The sequence below is a fragment of the Artemia franciscana genome, chromosome 4, assembly GCF_032884065.1.
Source record: "Artemia franciscana chromosome 4, ASM3288406v1, whole genome shotgun sequence".
Lineage (NCBI taxonomy): Eukaryota > Metazoa > Arthropoda > Branchiopoda > Anostraca > Artemiidae > Artemia > Artemia franciscana.
In genome coordinates this window covers 17,995,725-18,019,987 of record NC_088866.1, presented here as the reverse complement: position 1 = coordinate 18,019,987, position 24,263 = coordinate 17,995,725, and the positions used below count along the sequence as shown (strand labels likewise).

The window sequence follows — 24,263 nt, the reverse complement described above, 5'->3', positions numbered from 1 at the left end:
GATGACATCTCTTATAGCCCTCAGAACAAGGGTTATAAGTTATAGCCTGGGGGAATATAAGATTTTTATAGAAAGGATTAACGTGTATACTTCGAAGGAGGCTCGTGGGATTGGTGTTCAGAGGTTCTTGTGCCCTTTTTAAGAGTCAAAGTGATCAGAAGGCAGCTACTTCCCCACACGTCGTGTTTTCCCGGAATGCATCCAATAGAAATTTTCAGATAACCATTTTATTCAAAATAGTCTAAAGATCTTGTAACAAGGCTTTTGGGGTTGATATAAACCACCACAGCCTGGGGCAAGGGTTGTAAGCTAAGCCCCTGGGGCATTTATGGTTTTAATGGAAGGGATGGTTATATAAACTTTGGAGGCGGTTCATTTGGTTGAAAATTCTAGTTCTCTTTTAAGAATCAAAAGTAATGAAGGTCAACTACCCCCCCCCCCTCTCTCTCTCTCTCTTAACTACCCCTCTTTTGACCAAACGCATCTGATTGCCCAAACGCATCAATGCATCCATGGTTGACCCAACCCCCAGAGCCCTGGAGCAAGAGCCGTAAGTTATACACTGGGTTCATATAAAGTTTTAATAGAATGGGTTGTCGCAGAGCAAGATGTGTTCCATGAATCATTTGATTGTTTTAATTTTTATTTTCAGTATTTAATTGAAACACCGATTCTCTTATTTGTCATTGGAATATCTAATAAGCGCTGATAACGTCCTATTCCTTACGTTTCGGAATCACATAAACCCATAAATATAGACTTGCCTCTATGTATAGTATCATACTGACCTCTTGCTTTTTGATTTTTATGGCACTTGGTATTAACCAAGTGACATATAGCAATCGCAAATTCTGTCGGTCTGTCGGTCCCGGTTTTGCTACTTTTGGCACTTCCGGGTAAGCTAGGACGATGAAATTTGGCAGGCGCATCAGGGACCGGACCAGATTAAATTAGAAATAGTCTTTTTCCCGATTTGACCATCTGGGGCGGGGGGGGGGTAATTCGGAAAAAATTGAAGTATTTTTAACTTACGAACGGTTGATCAGATCTCAATTAAATTTGATGTTTGGAAGGATATCGTGTCTCAGAGCTGTTATTTTAAATCCCGACCGGATCTGATGACATTGGGAGGGGAGTTGGGAGGGGAAAACCTAAAACTTGGAAAACACTTAGAGTGGAGGGATGGGGATGAAACTTGGTGGGAAAAATAAGCAAAAGTCCTAGATACATGATTGACATAACCGGAACTGATTCGCTCTCTTTGGGTTAGTTGGGGGGGGGGGTTAATTCTGAAAAATTATAAAAAAAATGAGGTATTTTTAACTTACGAAGGGGTAATGGGATCTCAATGAAATTTGATATTTAGAAGGATATCGTGTCTCAGAGCTCTTATTTTAAATTCCGACCAGATCTGGTGACATCGGAAGGGGGAGTTGGGAGGGGGAAACCTAAAACTTGGAAAACACTTAGAGTGGAGGGATCGGGATGAAACTTGGTGGGAAAAATAAGCACAAGTCCTAGATACATGATTGACATAACTGGAACGGATCCGCTCTCTTTGGGGTAGTTGGGGAGGGGGTTTCCTGTAAAGGGGTATTGGACAAGGGTTTCTAATAGTGTACTTCCTTTTTTGGTCTGACTGTAGTTTTAGGAGTCGGTAGTTTAGTGATCTGACTGTATTTTACTTTTTACAATGGGACGTGACCATCTCTTACTAAGCTGCTAGCTACCGCTGCAACCCAGATAAAAAAAAAGTTTTTGTAACTAACAGTAAAGAGCAACATTAAAACTCAAAATGAACTCAAATTTCTCCGCATACGAAGGGCTTGCCCCCGTCCTCAATACCTTGCTCTTGTAGCTAAAGATTTAGCACTTTTAAAAAAGCACCTATTCTAGTTAAACGACCCTTGTATTTAACGTGCCGTTCTTAAAAAATTGGGACAAACAGTCAAACTTTAGCTTAAAGGGCAAGGCATCGAGGAGAGGGAATAACCTTTTCGTTTTGAGTTTTAATGTTGCTCCTTTATTTCAGTTGAAAATACTTGTTTTTCATTTAATTTCTGATGATTTTTCAAATGATGGCGGTAAATCTGGGTCGCCCTCCGTGAAAAATTCCTTCCCCTCACGGGAAACTCTTCTGTAGGAAGTTCCTTACAGTTTGTTGTCACGAACTGTTTGGAAAACTTTAAGAGATTTCATGGCTTGATATTGAAGTTCGTTTCTGAAAGTTTCGTTGTTGCTGCTTTCTTCTAAATATCACAGAAAGACTATCCGAAAAGCGATTGTCTGCAAATCTCAAACTTCTGTAATGATAATTTTTTCGTTCTTTTTTTTTTCAGTGCTATTATGCGCTTACAAACTTTTGCAATGATAATTCTTTCGTTCTGTTTTCTTTTTCATTGCTATTATGCGCTTAAAAACTTTTGCAATGATAGTTTTTTCGTTTTTTTTTTTTTTTTTTTTTTTTTTTTTTTTTTTTTTTTTTAGTGCTATTACGCTTAGTAATTTGCTTAGTAGAAATGTTCAGCGTTAACTAGCATATTTATTATAAATTGAATGGGCAAAAGATTCTTGTTTCTGGGTTTGAAACTTGGCAGCATCATCTTAGCAGAATGAATATGAAAAGCCATTTCATTTTAGAAAAAAAGTTGACGTTAATTGCAATATTGTTAATGTTTTTGAACAATCCTCCCAGCACAACCGTATGAGAAACCACATTATCCAGCTACACGCTTTGATTTTTGTCAATTTTTTTTCTATAAATTTTTATTTGTGACGAAATGGTTCGGGTGTGCTCCAGGACCCAATTATTATTAACGGTCATTAAATATTTGTTATTACCTAATATGGCCGGCAATAAAATTGCCGCCTAAAATTACTATAATAGATAAAAGGGGATAATACCGCAGTCCATTCTTTTCTTAGAGTAATTCAAAATTCTTAGAATTTTGTGCTATCCGTCGTCTTGGAACAGAAATAATAACAAATGCTTAATAATCAATAACAATAATTAACTTTTTGAAGACACCCTTGGAGACTTTATTTTTCTTCTTCTGTATAATTGCGGAAAGTTTTGTATGTGTTTTTTTTCTTCAGTCCCACACAGAAGGGGCTAACGTGGTAGCCCATTCTGTGCTTTGAGCAATTCAGTATTCTTATAATTCTGTGTTATCTGTCGTCTTGGAACGAAAATTACAGCAAGTGATATTTTACTATAGTTGAGTTCTGGAATACACCCTTAGAAACCTTTCCCGCGTTTGATAACTACTAATGCTACTACTAATAACCCACTGCAGAACCAAGCCACCTACGGCCAACATCAACGTAAGAACGCTCCTCCTGCTTCCAAATCTATTCAAAGTCTGCACCCTCTATTCAAGTCTCATTGCCCTTAATTCTTTCCTTACAACATCTTCTCTCATCCTTTCTCTCATTATAGCCCTAGAAAGCGGGATTAAGCCACATTTTTCGTACAGCTTACTGTATGAGATATGGTCTGTCACCCAAAACAATCCGTTGGCAATTTCTCTGGAAAACATCTAGTAAATCCTCCTCTGTTTTTTGGAGTGCCTATGTGTCAGAATCATGCTTTACCATTACCGTTACTTTAGCTTCCAGAATTCTAATGTGGGTTCGCAGACTTATCTTCCTATTGTTTCAAACTTTTTTTCAACCGTGAAAAAACATCTTGGAACTTCGCTATTCTACTTTTAACATCTTCACTCCACCCACCACCTTTACTAATAATACTACTGAGGTAAGTGAGGCTGTCTACTTAATAGATCTTCTTATTACCCATCGCCTTTTCACCTTCACTTATTTTTATTCTTAGGGGCTTAGTCTTTTTGACATTAATTTTCAAACCTATTCTTGCTCCCTGAATTCGTAATACTTTTAAAAATTCATTCATTATGCCAGTATTGTTTTTCATTTAAGATGTGTTCCATGAATCATTTGATTGTTTTAATTTTTATTTTCAGTATTTAATTGAAACACCGATTCTTTTATTTGTCATTGGAATATCTAATAAGCGCTGATAACGTCCTATTCCTTACGTTTCGGAATCACATAAACCCATAAATATAGACTTGCCTCTATGTATAGTATCATACTGACCTCTTGCTTTTTGATTTTTATGGCACTTGGTATTAACCAAGTGACATATAGCAATCGCAAATTCTGTCGGTCTGTCGGTCCCGGTTTTGCTACTTTTGGCACTTCCAGGTAAGCTAGGACGATGAAATTTGGCAGGCGCATCAGGGACCGGACCAGATTAAATTAGAAATAGTCTTTTTCCCGATTTGACCATCTGGGGCGGGGGGGGGGGGGTAATTCGGAAAAAATTGAAGTATTCTTAACTTACGAACGGTTGATCAGATCTCAATGAAATTTGATGTTTGGAAGGATATCGTGTCTCAGAGCTGTTATTTTAAATCCCGACCGGATCTGGTGACATTGGGAGGGGAGTTGGGAGGGGAAAACCTAAAACTTGGAAAACACTTAGAGTGGAGGGATCGGGATGAAACTTGGTGGGAAAAATAAGCAAAAGTCCTAGATACATGATTGACATAACCGGAACTGATTCGCTCTCTTTGGGGTAGTTGGGGGGGGGGGTTAATTCTGAAAAATTATAAAAAAATGAGGTATTTTTAACTTACGAAGGGGTAATGGGATCTCAATGAAATTTGATATTTAGAAGGATATCGTGTCTCAGAGCTCTTATTTTAAATTCCGACCAGATCTGGTGACATCGGAAGGGGGGAGTTGGGAGGGGGAAACCTAAAACTTGGAAAACGCTTAGAGTGGAGGGATCGGGATGAAACTTGGTGGGAAAAATAAGCACAAGTCCTAGATACATGATTGACATAACTGGAACGGATCCGCTCTCTTTGGGGTAGTTGGGGAGGGGGGTTAATTCTGAAAAATTAGAAAAAATGAGGTATTTTTAACTTACGAACGGGTGATCGGATCTCAGTGAAATTTGATATTTAGAAGGATATCGTGTCTCAGAGCTCTTATTTTAAATCCCAAACAGATCTGGTGACATGGGGGGGGGAGTTGGGAGGGGGAAACCTAAAACTTGGAAAATACTTAGAGTGGAGGGATCGGGATGAAACTTGGTGGGAAAAATAAGCACAAGTTCTAGATACATAATTGACATAATCGGAACGGATCCGCTCTCTTTGGGGTAGTTGGGGGGGGGGGTTAATTCTGGAAAATAAAAAAATGAGGTATTTTTAACTTACGAACGGGTGATCGGATCTCAATGAAATTTGATATTTAGAAGGATATCGTGTCTCAAAGCTCTTTTATTAAGTCCCGACCGGATCTGGTGACATTGGGGGGAGTTTGGGGTGAGGGAACCTAAAATCATGGAAAACGCTTAGATTGGAGGGATCGGGATGAAACTTGGTAGGAAAAAGAAGCAGAAGTCTTAGATATTTGATTTACATAATTGGAACGGATCCGCTCTATTGGGGGGGGGGGGTTAATTTTGAAAAATTAGAAAAAATGACGTATTTTAACTTACGAAGGAGTGATCGGATCTTCATGAAGCTTCATATTTAGAAGGACCTCGTGACCCAGATCTCTTATTTGAAATCTCAACCGGATCCAGCGTAATTGGGGGGGGGGCTGAGGGGAACCGGAAGTCTTAGAAAATACTTAAAGCGGTGAGATCAGGATGAAACTGGATGGGAAGAGTAAAAACCTGTCTAAGACACGTGATTGACATAATCGGACTGGATCTGCTCTCTTTGGTGGAGTTGGGGGGGAGGGGTAATTTTGAAAATTGAGGTATTTGTAACTTACGTAAGGGTGACCAGATCTTAATGAAATTTGATATTTAGAAGGGTATTGCGCTTTAAAGCTCTAATTTTAAATTCAGACCAGATCCTGTGACATTGGGGGGAGTTGGAGGGGAAAACCGGAATTCTTGGAAAACGTGAAAATTGTGGTATTTTTATTTTACGAATAGGTGATCGGATCTTATGAAATTTGATATTTAGAAGGAATTCATGTCTCAGAGCTCTTATTTCAAATCCCGACTAGATCTTTTGACATTGGGGGGAGTTGGAGGGGGAATTTTGGAAAACACTTGGAGTGAAGGAATCGGGATGAAGCTTAGTGGATAGAATAAGCAAATGTCCTTGATACGTGATTGACGAATCCATACTGGATTCGATCTCTTTGGGGGAGTTGGGGGAAGGGGTTCCGTGATTTGGCGAGTTTGGTGCTTCTGGACGTGCTAGGACGATGAAAATTCGTAGGCGTGTCAGGGAGTTGCAGAAATTGACTTGATAAAGTCGTTTTCCCAGATTCGACCATCTGGGGGGGCTAAAGGGAGAGGAAAAATTAGAAAAAATTAGGTATTTATAACATACTAGTGGGTGATCGGATATTAATGAATTTTGATATATAGGAGGACATCGTGACTCAGAGCTTTATTTTAAATCCTGGCCGGCATTAAGCCTCTTATTTTCCTTTTAAATCAATCTATTGATTCATAGAATTTTACTAGAGCTCATACCATATGATCTCTTGGCTCTTAGCTCTTCTGCCTCGTCACAAGTGCCATATGAGCTCTTAGCTCTTGTTCTAAATATTTCTTCTAGTCAGCTCCAACAAGAAAATTGACATAAATGTTCTAAGAATTATGACTGAAATTAGTCGCATTTCACACAACACCGGCGCTACTTTTTGGACATTTATCTTTGCATCAGCACGCTGTACGAAATGCCTGCTGAGAATAGCATAAAGCTAATTTAAACCAAACATTTATATTTTTCTCATAATGTAGAAATTTTGTGTGCACGTATAAGCGGTCCAACCCCGTTTTCTTACCTATTGTTATCATTTTTTCATGCAGCCATAGGAGCTTTGCTTGTGGAGAGAACTATACACATAAAGACGATATTCAGTGTAACTCCCCTCTGGAAATGTAAACCCCCATACCCTCATTTACACAGGAAAAACTTTTGTATAAATCTTATAGAATTCATTTTTCTTTCCCAATTGGCTTCCCTGGCAATTTTTAATTAATTTAAGGTTTCTGACGCAATGATGGCAAGAATTGTTCAGATTTTCTGAATATTCTCAGCCAAACTGCCCAGCAGATAAGTTGATACTTCTAGCTTTATTTTTTTAATGATTTCAAATTTGAAATGCGGTTGCTATCTAAATTTGAGAAATGTGTCACAATATAATATTACACAATCTGTGGTAATACTTTGATTGATCCTGTATCTTTGCTTAGATAGTGCTATTCTACTGCCCATGATTTTTGTTTTGGCTTTACGTGGCCTGCTGATATCAATGCTATTTATTAATATAAACCGGCAAACCCATAAAAATTCAATTTAATAAAAAATCCCAGATAATGTTTCAACATTCCGCATTTTTATTAAAAGTTTAATGCAACAAACTAAACCTTACAGATTCAAAATCCATTCAAAATTACAAGCAAATGAATAGCGCAATACCCTGGCTACTAGAATAGAGCTTGTTTCAATTATGAGGTTGAGTCAGGGGCGAATCCAGGATTTTCTTTAGGGGGGTGCATAATAGGTTGCTTCGATAAACTTGCGAACAAAGAAATACCCGCAATTTACACACAATTATGTGTCGTAGGTCGGTAATGGAAAAGGTCGTAAATTTAATCTAAAATCCGGTTAGGATTAAAGTTCTAATAAACCTGCTGAAATTAAAATGGTATAAAAGTATTGATACACAAAATATCAACTTATAAAAACCACCCCACCATAACAAAATAAAAAGCTTGTTCGCCATCTATAAATAAATATGAAATGTAGTTGTTTTCTGTATTTTTACCTTTGCACTTCTGACCGCTATTAAATAAAAAAACACAAATTTTTTAACTGCGAGTAAGGAGCGAAATTAAAACTCAAAACGAACAGAAATTATTCCGTATATGAAAGGGGTTCTCCTTTCCGCAACACCTCGCTCTTTGCGCTAATGTTTGACTCTTTGTCACAACTGTACTTTTTAAAACAATAAAAAAAACTTGTGCTAAAGAGCGAAGCGTTGCAGAGGGGAGAACCCCTTTCATATACGAAAAAATTTTTGTTCGTTCTAAGGTCTAATTTCACTCCTTACTTGCAGTTAAAAAAAAAACTTTTTACTTAATTTCTGAACGTTTTTGAATTAATGCATGTTTTGATTTTGGCTCAACAAACATGAATAATTAAACGAAATTTCATATTTTTTTATTTTTATTTTTTTGCTAAATGGCTTTTTCATAGTTTTGATCGGACGATTATGATAAAAAAAGGGGGTGGGGGAGGAGGCCTAGCTGCCCTCCAGTTTTTGGTTACTTAACAATGCACCTAGATTTTTTTTATTTTTTGTACGAACGTTTTTATTAGTAATAAACATACGTAGCTTACGAATTAACTTACGTAACGAACTTCTATATTTGTGTATTTTTATTACGTTTATGAGGGGGTTTGTCCCCTCGTCAATACCTCGCTCTTTACACTAAAGCTTGAATTTTATCCCAGATCTTTAAGAATGACCCCTGAATCACAAAGGCCGTAGAATAGATAGTTTGAAATTACTAAAAATACTTTAGCGTAAAGAGCAAGGTATTGTGGAGGAGAAGAACCCCCTTATGTACCATATATTTTATTTTTTATCTTTTTTAGCTGCTCATTGCTTCCAGGTGAAAAAAAAATGATTTATTTTCTCATTGTTTTTCTTTTAAATAATGCTAAGAAAAACATGCACCTCATGGAAAAGCCTTTCCACGTCACCCCTCCCCCCAAGCCACCCCCCACCCAACACGAAAAAGTCCCCCTGAAAACGTCTGTACACTTTATAATAACCACTACTACATGTAAACAATGGTCAAAGTGTGTAATTTGCTGCCCTTCCTCCGGGGATTGTGAGGAATTAAGTCGTCCCCAAAAACATAGTTATTAGGTTTTCGACTAAGCTGAACGGAATAGCTATCTCAAAATTTTGATCCGGTGACTTTGGGGGAGAAATGTGCGTGAGAGGGGGCCTAGGTGCCCTCCAATTTTTTGGCTCACTTAAAAACGGCACTAAAACTTTTCGTTTCCGTTAGAATGAGTCGTCTCACGACATTCTAGAATCACTGGGTCGGTACGATCACCCCTAGGAAAAAAAACAAAACAAACAAACACGCATCCATGATCTGTCTTCTGGCAAAAAATACAAAATTCCACATTTTTGTAGATTGGAGCTTTAAACTTCTACAGTAGGGTTCTCTGATAAGCTGAATCTGATGATGTGATTTTCGTTAAGATTCTATGGATTTTTTCCCCTATTTTCTAAAATAAGGCAAATTGTCTCAGGCTCGTAACTTTTGATGGGTAAGACTAAACCTTATGAAGCTTATATATTTAAAATCAGCATTAAAATGCGATTCTTTTGATGTACCTATTGGTATCATAATTCCTTTTTCTAGAGTTTCGGTTACTATTGAGCCGGGTCGCTCCTTACTACAGTTCGTTACCACGAACTGTATGATAGCGAGTGAGTTAAGCTTTTTATTGTCAAGAAAAAAAAATGGACTTGAGCCATCTTTTGGGGTCATGAACTCTTTGTGACAATTTGTATAGGTAAAATCATTTAGCATGTCGCCTAACTTTGTGGCATTGCTTAGTAACTATTACAGTAATGAACAGTAGAAAATGAGGATAAAGATGCAACTTGTATATCCGTTAAAGATATATCAAACATTAAATACTAGTTCTTTTAGGGGTGTAACAAGAAAAACACAACAAAGGGATAGAAATGCATAGAAGATATTTAAAAAGATGGTTTTGAAGTATGGGCAATAAAGCGCTAACTAATCACTGTTTAATTTTAAAAACACTGTTTTAATTAACAGTGTCAACTTTGATGAAATCTCAAAAATTTAATAATCAAAATTTTACTTTTCATAACAACGTAGTGTATATTTCCACTTTTCAAAGTTCGGTATATTTCGGTATTAAATAAAAAAAAAGTTTTTTTAGCTGAAAGTAAGGAGCGACATTAAAACTTAAAACGAACAGAAATTACTCCGTTTATGAAAGGGACTTTTCCTCCTCAACGCACCGCTATTTATGCTAAAGTTTTACTGTTTTAAAAAGTAGAGTTAAGAGAAAGAGTCAAACTTTAGCGTGAAAAGCGAACGTTGAGGAGGAAAAGCCCCCTTCATATACGGAGTAATTTCTGTTCGTTTTAATTTAATGTCGCTCCTTACTTTCAGTTGAACAAACTTTTGTTTTTTCATTTAATTATAAGAAAAAGTCTATTTCTATATTTCCACTCCCGCCATATCTATTTATTACACGGTCGATGTCTACCTCAATGTTTCGGTGAACGTTTATAATGGCTAGTCCTGTCAGTCTAGAATCCTGACAGTTTAGAGCTCTTCGCTAGTATTACCTTTTCCATTCATCCTAAAATATTCGAATAAAGACCCAAATCGTCAGAAAAATATGAACTCTAATAAAGATGCATGTAGGTATGTGCTTCAAAGTAAGTATATGAGTCGAAATAGTCCTTAAAAAACAAATAATTGTGTGTTTGCTATTTTTGTCTTTGATAGCTATAGGTTGGTGATTTAAATTCTCAGGGTTTCAAGCTCCGGAGATTTCTAATTAATTTTTTTTTTTTTTTAATCTTGAGATTTTCAGATGTCCAGTTCAAAGTTTAAATCTCGATATGTCCTTTGAGCACAAAAATAAAAATTTGAAATTTGACTCAGATTTAGAATTAAGTAAGAGAATTATCCTATAAAAATTTTGATTTATAAAGAGCTAATCGTGGAAATATGATTGAATGGCATGTGTTAAAATAAGTGTAAAAATCCTCAGCGGTATATAGCAGTTTAGATATTTTTATGGACAAAAAAATGCAATCCCTATACAAAAACACAACCATATTTAGTGACTGGTTGTTAATGAGAAGGTGAGAAATTCTGCAGTAATATGGTAGTTGCATTTTGTTTCCGTGGCTTGCTCAAGTTGTGTGAATTTCCACTTTTTATGAACATTTCATCAGTAAATGTTTGAAAAAGAATCGATGCCATTCCACTGATTCAAACGGAGAATTCAGAGACCCATCTATACCAGCTATATAAAAAAAATATAAACACATAATTATTTGCCTTCTTTTATAAAGAATTTTTCGAGAATCTATTCTTATATGATTATTCTGACCTTTAAAGGAGTATGTCGACTCATATACTTAGTTTTAAGTATACATACACTTATACGAACCTTTATTAAAGTTCTAAAGAATTTGGCCTTTATTTTAATGTTTTATGATGAACAGAGGAGGTGATATATCATATAATGCGGAGCTTTAATTAGATGAAAATAGCCAGTAAAGTGGCCACCATTTCCTCACCAAAATCCGAAGCTTAAATTAATAATTTTTTCACTTTTCATACATTTACTTTCTATTATACAAAATCTCCCCCCCCCCAAAAAAAAAAAACAACAATGTTGTAAAAAACACCACGCTTCGCAAAAAAAGCAAATCCAAAAAAAAAAACAGACAGCCTAAAAAAGTAATGATATCAATTTCTTCGCCTCAGTGCCATATCAAGACTCGAAAACAAATTTTCAAACAGTTCGTGGTAACGAACTGTAGTAAGGAGCGACCCGGCTCAATAGTAACCAAAACTCTAAAAAATGGAATTTTGATACCATTAGCTACATCAAAAGAATCGCATTTTAATGCTGGTTTTAAATATATAAGTTTCATCAAGTTTAGTCTTACCCATCAAAAGTTACGAGCCTGAGAAAATTTGCGTTATTTTAGAAAATAGGGGGAAACGCCCCCTAAAAGTCATAGAATTTTAACGAAAATCACACCATCAGATTCAGCGTATCCGAGAACCCTACTGTAGAAGTTTCGAGCTCCTATCTACAAAAATGTGGAATTTTGCATTTTTTGCCAGAAGGCAGATCACGGATGCGTGTTTATTTGTTTTTTTGTTTTTTTGTTTTTTTTGTTTTTTTTTTCCCCAGGGGTGATCGTATCGACCCAGTTGTCATAGAATGTTGCAAGAGGGCTCATTCTAACGGAAATGAAAAGTTCTAGTGCCCTTTTTAAGTGACCAAAAAAATTGGAGGGCACCTAGGCCCCCTCCCACGCTAATTATTTTCCCAAAGTCAACGGATCAAAATTCTGAGATAGCCATTTTATTCAGCGTAGTCAAAAAACCTTATAACTATGTCTTTGGGGACGACTTACTCCCCCACAGTCTCCGTGGGAGGGGCAACAAGTTACAAACTTTGACCTGTGCTTACATATAGTAATGGTTATTGGGAAGTATACAGGCGTTTTCAGGAGGATTTTTTTGGTCTGGGGGAGGGGTTGAGAAGAGGGGGATATGCTAGGGGAACTTTCCTTCGAGAATTTGTAATGGGAGAAGAAAATTCCCATGAAGGGAGAGCAGGATTTACTAGCATTATTTAAAAAAAAAACAATTAAAAAATAAAAGTGAAAAAGCTTTTTCAGCTGGAAGTAAGGAACAGCAATAAAACTTAAAACAAACAGAAATTATTACCCATATGAGGGGCTCACCTCCTTCTAATACCTCGCTCTTTACGCTAAAGTATTTTCGGTAATTTCAACTACTTATTCTACGGCTTTTGTGATTCAGGGGGTCATTCTTAATGAATTGGGATAAAATTTAAGCTTTAGTGTAAAGAGCGAGGTACTGACGATGGGGCGAATCCCCTCATATATGTAATAAAAACATGAGAATACAAAAGTTCTTTACGTAAGCTAATTTATAAGTTACGTAAATCTTTTACCAATAAAAAGATTCGTAAAAAATTAAAAGTTCTAGTTGCCTTTTTAATTAACCAAAAAATCGGGGGGCAACTAGGCTTCGTCCCCCGCTCTTTTTTTCTCAAAATCATTCGATCAAAATTATGAGAAAGCCATTGAGCCAAAATCAAAACATGCATTGATTCAAAAACGTTCAGAAATTAAATAAAAAAAACAAGTTTTTTCAACTGAAAGTAAGGAGTGACATCAAAACTTAAAACGCACAGAAATTACTTCGCATATGAAAGAGGCTGCTTCCTCATCAACGCCCCGCTCTTTACGCTAAAGTTTTTTACTGTTTTAGAAAGAAGAATTGAGAGAAAGAGTCAAACTTTAGCGTAAAGAGCGGGGCGTTGATGAGGAAGCAGCCTCTTTCATATACGAAGTAATTTCTGTGCGTTTTAAGTTTTGATGTCACTCCTTACTTTCAGTTGAAAAAACTTGTTTTTTTTATTTAATGACAGTAAAGAGAAGTAAGCATTTTGCTTTTCAGTCCTGTTGTGACAGCACAACCCTGAAATATCGTTTGGACAGTCTAAAGAAGTTAGGATTCTAATTTCCCCTCCTTTTTATTACGAAATGAAGATTTTCACATCCCAGTTGGCTTTTGTGGCAATACGGATAGATCCCTTGATAAACGTAAATTTGATTAAATACTTTTTGGCGGTATGCGTCATTAGTAAAATCTAACAGAGATCGCACAAAGTAACTGAAACCTTGTTTCAAACTTTTTTGCAAAACGAAACAGTCTCAATAATTAAAAACTTGTCTATTATATAAAACACTCGAGAAGTGAAGTTTGGTTAATGCCAATGATAAAGCAAAATATGATGAAAATAGGAATACTTTATTAGCAAAATTGTGAAAACTACAATTTGGAAATATGCTCCCAGGACGCAGTGTTACACTCCCAAAAATGTTGCTTCTCTTAAGAGTGCAAAATCATATGTTCATGGACGCAGTGTTTTGTTTTTGGCAACGAGCCCATATCATGGAAAAATATTATTAGCTGTTCTTTGGTCCTTGGCAAATCCCAAATCTTAGTTTGAATATCCATGGTGAAACACTGTATTCTATCACTAGTCAAAGCAAACTAACTGATGTCCTCAAGAATCACGTTAAAAATGAACTAAAATGAACTAGGTTAAGAATGGCTTTAATGATGAACTATTCTTTGTCTTTGAGATGTTCAGCAAACGCCGAAGCTCCCAATTTAATAATTGACAAACGACCTTGACGATTTGTCTAATAAAGTATTCAATTTTCATCATTATACTAGTTATATAGTTATTATTCTCTTGGCTTATCAACACTATTTGCTAGACATATGTTAGTTAAGGGGTTGTGGCGCAATGGATAACGCGTCTGACTACGGATCAGAAGATTCCAGGTTCGAATCCTGGCAACCTCGGTTACTTTTTTTATTACAGATATATCCGAGCCAGGTTAAACTACTGATTTGATTTGACTTGGAAGTAAAAAACATGAGAGGTGTCATGTACCACCAGCATTCTTGGGAAAATTATAAATTTTATAAATCTACTAGCTGTTGGGGTGGCGCTTCGCGCCACCCCAACACCTAGTTGGTGGGGGCGCTTCGCGCCCCCCCCAAGCCCCCCCGCGCGCGTAAGTCGTTACGCGCCATAATAGTTACGCGCCATTGTAGTTGTGTCCCTATGTCCCACCTGTGAATATAGATATATATATATATATGGTTTTAACTACGTAAAACTTGCGAATATACAACATTCTTTGCTGTCCCATTGTCTTTGCATATAAATAGATTGTCAGGTTATCCCCCTGTTTCCCCCGGTGTCCCCGTTGTAGTTGTGTCCCTGTGTCCCGGTCGTCATTTATATTCCCTGTGTCCCGGGTCCCGGTCATCATTTGTATCCCGGTGTCCCGGTCTGTATATACATTCGTTTTTTAGTTTTGTTTTTCTCCTTTATTTTTTTCCTTTTTTTTTTCTTTTTTAGCTTATTTAGATTTTTAGATTTTTTAGTTTTTTTTATTAGTTTTTAGTTTTTATTTCTTTTTAGTTTTTTTGTCCCGGTCGTCATTTATATCCCCCTGTTTCCCCCGGTGTCCCCGTTGTAGTTGTGTCCCTGTGTCCCGGTCGTTATTTATTTTTTAGTTTTTTACCTTTTTTTAGTTTTTTTAGTTTTTTAGCTTTTTTATTTTTTTTATTAGTTTTTAGTTTTTTTGTAGTTTTTGCCTTTTTTTTTAGTTTTTTTAGTTTTTTAGCTTTTTTATTAGTTTTTAGTTTTTTTTGTAGTTTTTGCCTTTTTTTAGTTTTTTTAGTTTTTTAGCTTTTTTATTTTTTTTATTAGTTTTTAGTTTTTTTTGTAGTTTTTGCCTTTTTTTAGTTTTTTCAGTTTTGACGTCACCTGATCCAGTTTTTTCAGGTGACGTCACCTGATCCACGATCCACAGATCCACAGACAACTTATTTTTATATATATAGATAGTTTTTTTTTTTTACTTATGTCCTGGTCGTCATTTATACTCCCTGTGTCCCGGTGCTTTGTTGATTGCTAATCGAACATTCCTTTTGTCCTGGTCGCTTTCTCTTTGAGTGTCGTCATTTATTAGTTTTTTCCTTTTTTTTTAGTTTTTTATTGGTTTTTACCTTTATTTTAGCTTATTTTTCAGTTTTTTCCTTTTTTTTAGTTTTTTTTTATTTTTTATTTTTTTTAGTTTTTTACCTTTTTTTAGTTTTTTTAGTTTTTTTAGTTTTTTAGCTTTTTTACTTTTTTTATTAGTTTTTAGTTTTTTTTGTAGTTTTTGCCTTTTTTTAGTTTTTTCAGTTTTTTTTTTAGTTTTTTATTGGTTTTTACCTTTATAGTTTTTTTAGTTTTTTAGCTTTTTTATTTTTTTTATTAGTTTTTAGTTTTTTTTTGTAGTTTTTGCCTTTTTTTAGTTTTTTCAGTTTTGACGTCACCTAATCCAGTTTTTTCAGGTGACGTCACCTGACACATCCATCCATCCATCCACAGACAGACAACTTATTTTTATATATATAGATATATATAAAAATAAGTTGTCTGTGTGTGGATCTGTGGATCTGTGGATCAGGTGACGTCACCTGAAAAAACTGGATCAGGTGACGTCAAAACTGAAAAAACTAAAAAAAGGCAAAAACTACAAAAAAAACTAAAAACTAATAAAAAAAATAAAAAAGCTAAAAAACTAAAAAAGGCAAAAACTACAAAAAAAACTAAAAACTAATAAAAAAGCTAAAAAACTAAAAAAACTAAAAAAAGGCAAAAAATACAAAAAAAACTAAAAACTAATAAAAAAAATAAAAAAGCTAAAAAACTAAAAAAACTAAAAAAACTAAAAAAAGGTAAAAAACTAAAAAAACTAAAAACTAAAAAAAAGGAAAAAACTGAAAAATAAGCTAAAATAAAGGTAAAAACCAATAAAAAACTAAAAAAAAAACTGAAAAAACTAAAAAAAGGCAAAAACTACAAAAAAAAAAACTAAAAACTAATAAAAAAAAGTAAAAAAGCTAAAAAACTAAAAAAACTAAAAAAACTAAAAAAAGGTAAAAAACTAAAAAAAACTAAAAAAAAAACTAAAAAAAAGGAAAAAACTGAAAAATAAGCTAAAATAAAGGTAAAAACCAATAAAAAACTAAAAAGAAAAAAAGGAAAAAACTAAAAAAAAATTTTATCTAAAAAACTAAAAAAAAACTAAAAAAGGTAAAAACTAAAAGAACTAAAAAAGAAAAAAATAAATGACGACACTCAAAGAGAAAGCGACCAGGACAAAAGGAATGTTCGATTAGCAATCAACAAAGCACCGGGACACAGGGAGTATAAATGACGACCAGGACATAAGTAAAAAAAAAACTAACAAAACTAAAAAGAAGGTAAAAACTACAAAAAAACTAAAAAGAAAAAAAAAACTAAAAACTAATAAAAAAACTAAAAAATCTAAATAAACTAAAAAAGAAAAAAAAGGAAAAAAATAAAGGAGAAAAACAAAACTAAAAAACGAATGTATATACAGACCGGGACACCGGGATACAAATGACGACCGGGACACAGGGAATATAAATGACGACCGGGACACAGGGACACAACTACAACGGGGACACCGGGGAAACAGGGGGATATAAATGACGACCGGGACAAACAAACTAAAAAGAAAAAAACTAAAAACTAATAAAAAAAACAAAAAAATCTAAAAATCTAAACAAACTAAAAAAGAAAAAAAAAAGAAAAAAATAAAGGAGAAAAACAAAACTAAAAAACGAATGTATATACAGACCGGGACACCGGGATACAAATGACGACCGGGACACAGGGAATATAAATGACGACCGGGACACAGGGACACAACTACAACGGGGACACCGGGGGAAACAGGGGGATATAAATGACGACCGGGACACCGGGACAGGGAATGGTCGATTAGCAATCACCATCAACAAAGCTCAAGGGCAATCATTAGAATCATGAGGTATAGATCTGAATACAGATTGTTTTCCCATGGACCATTATATGTTGCATGTTCAAGAGTCGGTAAACCTGACAATCTATTTATATGCAAAGACAATGGGACAGCAAAGAATGTTGTATATTCGCAAGTTTTACGTAGTTAAAACCATATATATATATATATATATATATATATATATATATATATATATATATATATATATATATATATATATATATATATATATATATATATATATATATATATATATATATATATATATATATATATATATATATATATATATATATTCACAGGTGGGACATAGGGACACAACTACAATGGCGCGTAACTATTATGGCGCGTAACGACTTACGCGCGCGGGGGGGCTTGGGGGGTTGCGCGAAGCGCCCCCACCAACTGTTGGGGTGGCGCGAAGCGCCACCCCAACAGCTAGTTTATTTATAAAAGTATAGAAATTATCCTATAATACAGCAATCATAAAATAAAAACACATACAGTTACCATTCGTTGCACTCTAAAACGCTTGTGGGAAGTATTAGCTAAATCTTCACATAAAGAGTGGGGTGAACGGGTGCAATCCCCTCCCCATGCATAGACTGATTCCAGTTTGTTCTGAGTTTTTACGTTTTTCATTACTTTCATTTATAAAAAACATGTTTATTGATTTAATTAAATGTAAGCATGATTGTGGCAGGATGTAAATTTTAGAAAAGGAAGAAACAATTCCAATTTAAGCTAGACGTACAATTCTTTCCCGCTATCACGGTTGTAGCGGAAGGCACCACGGTCTGTAGTAACCAAAAATTTAAAATTGGTTTTTAAATATAATGAGAAAAATCGCCATTTCTAGCTATTTCAGAAATGGTAACTATTATCTAAGTTAGTCTCAATAGCAAAATGTTATTTTGAAGACTAATTTGTGGGAATTTTGGAAAATAGTCTGAAACCCCTATTTATGGCGTTAGAACGAAACAAAATTATGTCTACACCATTTTCAATCGCCATGGCCGAAAACCCTATATAGGAAACTTACAGTCCCTGCCTTGAACAACAAGGAAAATCACTTTCTCTAGCAATACAATCAAATTGACTTTGTGTCAAACAAAAAATAAGTGGGTTTTAACAAATTAGGAGATACAAACAAGAATATCAGTGGCAAAATAGTGGTTACTTGTTAAAGGGTATATAAATCAATAAAAAGTAGTACATAGGATACATAGAAGCTGGGAAGTCATATGTCATTGGTAAGGGAAAAAGCATATTCAGTAAAATTATATATTTCTTGCGCATAATCCTCGGCAACCTCGGCAGGGGGAGTATCACCCTTAAGTCGCCCTCAAATTACGTATCATTGATAAGATGAAACTTCAAATTGATGACCAAACTTCGAGAATGCCGCTAGAATTTGTTTCTGAAGGGAGGTATATATCTAATGAAAAGAAAAATCACCAATGCAACAGCACAAACACAAAAAAAAAAAAAAAAAAAAAAAAAAAAAAAAAGAGAGACAGAAGGAGAAAAGGATGACTGTTTACCTAAATTAGTGATTAATATAGACCAGCACTTGAATGAGGCCTTAATCCTACTCATCCATACAATCACATAGGTCAAACAGTATAGCCACACACAATCAACCATAAAGAATAATCCATGGACAGGCAGTCATGTCGTCAATAAGTATAAGTCGTCATTTACCGAACAATAGAAAAAATAATATAGACAAATAATTCAGAGGCAACACCCAACATAAGGGCTCATCAGGAGAATACACTGACCTATATAGGGTTTCGCCACTCTAAATTCTCTACCCAGCACAGTGTTGTGGCTACCACAGAATATCCATGGCATCCCCGCGTCAGGTATCATATATGTGATACCTGATATATATGTCAGGTATCAGATATGTGTGTGTGTGTATTCAACATATAAGTATATTCAACATCTAATGTTTATAGGTGAGTAAACATTTAAATATACTTGAATATTAAATACGCTATACATTTAAATGTTATACATCATATGTATGTTAATATATACAAACATGCTAACATGATTTAAATCATCCGCGTATTAATAAAGAGTGTGAAGAGTAATGAAAAGGAAAATTCTTTAAAAGCTCAATAAGAGTAGCCCTTCCTTCCCCTTTCTCAGGTCAGGATTGTGTTCAGGCGTTTATAGCCTTTACAACTACGGACGACCATAAAAGACAGAATCAGAAAAGGAAGACTGTTTTCCTACTTTAGTGATTAATATAGATCAGCACTTGAACGAGGCCTTAACCCTACTCATCCATACAATCACATAGGTCAAACAGCATAGCTATACACAATCAGCCATAAAGAATAATCCATTGGCAGGCAGTCGTGTCGTAAGCAAGTATAAGTCGTCACTATATGTATTAAATAAAAAAAACAAGTTTTTTTAACTGAAAGTAAGGAGCGACAGTAAAACTTAAAACGAACAGAAATTACTTCGTATATAAAAAGAGGCTGCTTCCTCATCAACGCCTCGCTCTTTACGCTAAAGTTTGACTCTTTCTCTCAATTCTTCTTTTTAAAACAGTAAAAAACTTTAGCGTAAAGAGCGGGGTGTTGATGAGGAAGCAGCCTCTTTTTATATACGAAGTAATTTCTGTTCGTTTTAAGTTTTACTGTCGCTCCTTACTTTCAGTTAAAAAAACTTGTTTTTTTTATTTAATTTCTGAACGTTTTTGAATCAATGCATGTTTTGATTTTGGCTCTCCGCAGAGGAATAATCAAAACGAAATTTGCATTTTTTTTTTTTTGGCTCAATGGCTTTCTCATAATTTTGATCGAATGATTTTGAGAAAAAAAGAGCGGGGGACGAAGCCTAGTTGCCCCCCGATTTTTTGGTTAATTAAAAAGGCAATTAGAACTTTTAATTTTTTACGAATCTTTTTATTGGTAAAAGATTTACGTAACTTATAAATTTGCTTACGTAAAGAACTTTTGTATTCTCATGTTTTTATTACATATATGAGGGGATTCACCCCATCGTCAGTACCTCGTTCTTTACACTAAAGCTTAAATTTTATCCCAATTCATAAGTTGCATGTCTGTTGACTGACGTCATGTTTGTGTGTCGACTGATGTCATGTTTGTCGACTGACGTCATTATGAGGATTGAGCATTATTCCGTCATGAAGTTGTTTGTCGACTGACGTCATGTTTGTCGACTGACGAAATTACAGACCAGGACAACGGGACACAAATGACGACCGGGAAACAGGGAATATAAATGACGAACGGGACACTCAAAGAGAAATTACAGACTGGCACGCCGGGACACAAATAACGACCGGGACACAGGGAATGTTCGATTAGCAATCACCATCAACAAAGCTCAAGGACAATAATTAGAATAATGAGGTATAGATCTGAATACGGATTGTTTTCCCCATGGACAATTATATGTTGCATGTTCAAGAGTCGGTAAACCTGACAATCTATTTATATGCACAGACAATGGGACAGCGAAGAATGTTGTATATTCGCAAGTTTTACGCAGTTAAAAACATATATATATCTATCTATATTCACAGGTGGTACACAGGGACATAACTACAATGGCGCTTAACTAATATGGCGCGAAAAAAAGCTAAAAAAAGAAAAAACCTAAAAAGAAAAACTTAAAAAAAGTAAAAAAATAAAAAAGGTAAAAAACTAAAAAGAAAAAAACGCTAAAAAAATTAAAAAAGCTGCAAAACTAAAAAAAAAGAAAAACTAAACAAGAAACTACATCTATATATATATATATATATATATATATATATATATATATATATATATAAATAAGTTGTTTGTAGGCATGTTTGTTTGTTTGTGGGTTTGCATATGACGTCATTATAAGTATATAAGGCTTTGTATATGACGTCACTTAAAAAGATGACACTACAGACCAGGACACCGGGACACAGGGAATAAACAACTACAACGGGGACGCCGGGGGGCACAAGGGGATATATAAATGATGACGGGGACACATCTATCTATATTCGTTCAATTAGCAATCACCATCAACAAAGCACCGGGACACAAATGACGACCGGGACACAGGGAGTATAAATGACGACCAGGACATAAGTAAAAAAAACTAAAAAAACTAAAAAAAAGGTAAAAAACACAAAAAAACTAAAAAGAAAAAAAACTAAAAACTGATACAAAAACTAAAAAACCGAAAAAACTAAAAACTAAAAAAGAAAAAAAAAGAAAAAAAGGAAAAAAATGAAAAATAAAGGAGAAAAACAAAACTAAAAAAAATAAAAACAAAACTAAAAGTAAAAAAGAAAAAAACTAAAAAAAAAAGTAAAAACAAAAAAAAAAGAAAAAAATGGGAAAAATACAAAAATTTATTTCATCACATACCATTTCAAAAACGAATGTATATACAGGCCGGGACACCGGGATAGAAATGACGACCGGGACAAAGGGAATATAAATGACGACCGGGACACAGGGACACAACTACAACGGGACGCCGGGGGGCACAGGGGGATATATAAATGACGACGGGGACACAGGGAATGTTCGATTAGCAATCACCATCAACAAAGCTCAAGGACAATCATTAGAATCATGAGGTATAACTAAAAAAAAACTAAAAAAAAGGTAAAAAACTAAAAACTAAAAAAAAGACCAATTCAAAAACGAATGTATATACAGACCGGGACACAAGGAATATAAATGACGCTCGGGACACTCAAAGAGGAATCACAGACTGGGACACCGGGACACAAATGACGACCGGGACACAGGGAATATAAATGACGACCGGGACACAGGGACACAACTACAACGGGGACGCCGGGGGGCACAGGGGAATATATAAATGACGACCGCGACACAGGGAATGGTCGATAAGCAATCACCATCAACAAAGCTCAAGGGCAATCATGAGGTATAGATCTGAATACGGATTGTTTTCCCATGGACCATTATATGTTGCATGTTCAAGAGTCGGTAAACCTGACAATCTGTTTATATGCACAGACAATGGGACAGCAAAGAATGTTGTATATTTGCAAGTTTTACGTAGTTAAAAACATAAATATATATATCTATCTATATTCACAGGTAGGACATAGGGACACAACTACAATGGCGCGTAACTAATATGGCGCATAACGACTTACGCGCGGGGGGGGGCTTGGGGGGCGCGAAGCGCCCCCACCAGTATATACATAAAAACAAGTTGTCTGTGTGTGTATGTGTCGAGTGACGTCATGTTTGTGTGTCGACTGACGAAATTACAGACCGGGACATCGGGACACAAATGACGACCGGGACACCGGGACATCTATCTTCTATATATATAAAAATAAGTTGTCTGTGGATGTGTCTGTCAGGTGACGTCATGTTTGTGTGTTGCTGACATCATGAAGTTAGTTGTCGTCATTTTTGTTATGACGGTGACGTCATTGAAGATATTTAAGACATGCGTTCACGTAGAAATCTATTAATGTTTAACTTTAAAATGACTGATGAACTTACAATGGCAACAGCCGAGGAAGATGCTCAAAGAGTCTATGCCAAAAAACTTGCTGCTGATAGAGAAAGTCAGAAAAGAAAGCGTGCCGAGGAATCAAAAGAACAGCAAGGAAACAGGCTTGAGGCTGATAGAGAAAGAAAGAACAGAAAGCGTGCCATTCTCAGGCGAGAATCATACATCTTTACAATTGTACTTCATCAGTGATAGAAATTCTGAATTGAATGCATTTATGATACGATAATGCATTGTGTCGATAACAACGTTGGAGAAATTTTCTTTTTGGATGCGCCAGGAGGTACTGGTAAAACGTTTGTGATAAAACTGATTCTGGCATCAATTCGATCAAATAATTATATAGCGTTGGCAATTGCGTCGTCCGGAATAGCCGCAACGTTGCTGCCTGGTGGAAGAACTGCTCATTCCGCTTTGAAATTGCCTCTGAATTCGCATTCTACAGAAACTCCCACGTGCAATATTTCCAAATCATCTGGGATGGGTAAAGCATTGCAGCAATGCAAACTTATTATTTGGGACGAGTGCACAATAGCACACAAAAAATCGCTCGAGGCTCTGGATCAAAGTTTGAAAGATTTGCGAGGTAATTCAAAACCCTTTCGCAGCACATTAATATTGCTTGCGGGAGATTTCAGGCAAACATTACCTATAATACCTAGATCAACTCCTGCAGACGAAATGAATGCTTGCCTGAAAAATTCTAATTTATGGGCACACGTAAAAACATCAAAATTAACTACAAATATGCGTGTCCGATTGCAAAACGATGACTCTGGTCAAACATTTTCAGATCAATTGCTGGCAATTGGAAACGGAAAGATCCCAGTAGACTCAATTTCAGGACGTATACAACTATCTGCTGATTTTTGTAATTTAGTGACGTCCAAAAATGAATTGATTGAAAAAGTATTTCCGAATATTCTAAAAAATTATAAAAATAATAAATGGCTAAGTGAAAGAGCGATTCTCGCACCCAAAAATATAGACGTCCACGAAATCAACAATATTGTTTTGACCAAGATTCGAGACCAGGCAGTCCTTTACAAGTCAGTCGACACAGTTTTGGAACTAAATGAAGCGGTTAATTATCCATCTAAATTTTTAAATTCCGTGGATCTTTCAGGGTTTCCACCACACGTGCTACAACTAAAAATAGGCGTAGCAATAATACTTTTAAGAAATATCAACCCACCAAAGCTTTGTAATGGCACGCGACTTGCCGTAAAAAAAACAAAACAATGGAAAACCTAATAGAGGCCACAATCTTGACAGGGCCTTTTGAGGGTGAGGCTGTTCTTATTCCTCGCATTCCCATGATTCCAATGGATCTGCCTTTTCAATTTAAAAGATTGCAATTCCCAATTCGATTAGCATTTGCAATCACCATTAACAAAGCTCAAGCTCAATCATTAGAAAAATGTGGTATAGATCTTAATACTGATTGTTTTTCCCAT

The 24,263-nt window shown here is 35.4% G+C and overlaps 1 protein-coding gene and 1 non-coding gene across 4 annotated transcripts in view; both read left to right on the top strand.

Moving 5' to 3' along the window:
* The window catches only part of LOC136026091 (uncharacterized), a 194,780-nt gene that overhangs the window by 133,399 nt on the left and 37,118 nt on the right, over nucleotides 1-24,263 (top strand). The gene's annotated exons all lie outside the window — the stretch shown is intronic.
* On the top strand, nucleotides 14,155-14,227 carry Trnar-acg (transfer RNA arginine (anticodon ACG)). The gene has a single exon. It is a non-coding gene; the product is annotated as a tRNA-Arg (tRNA).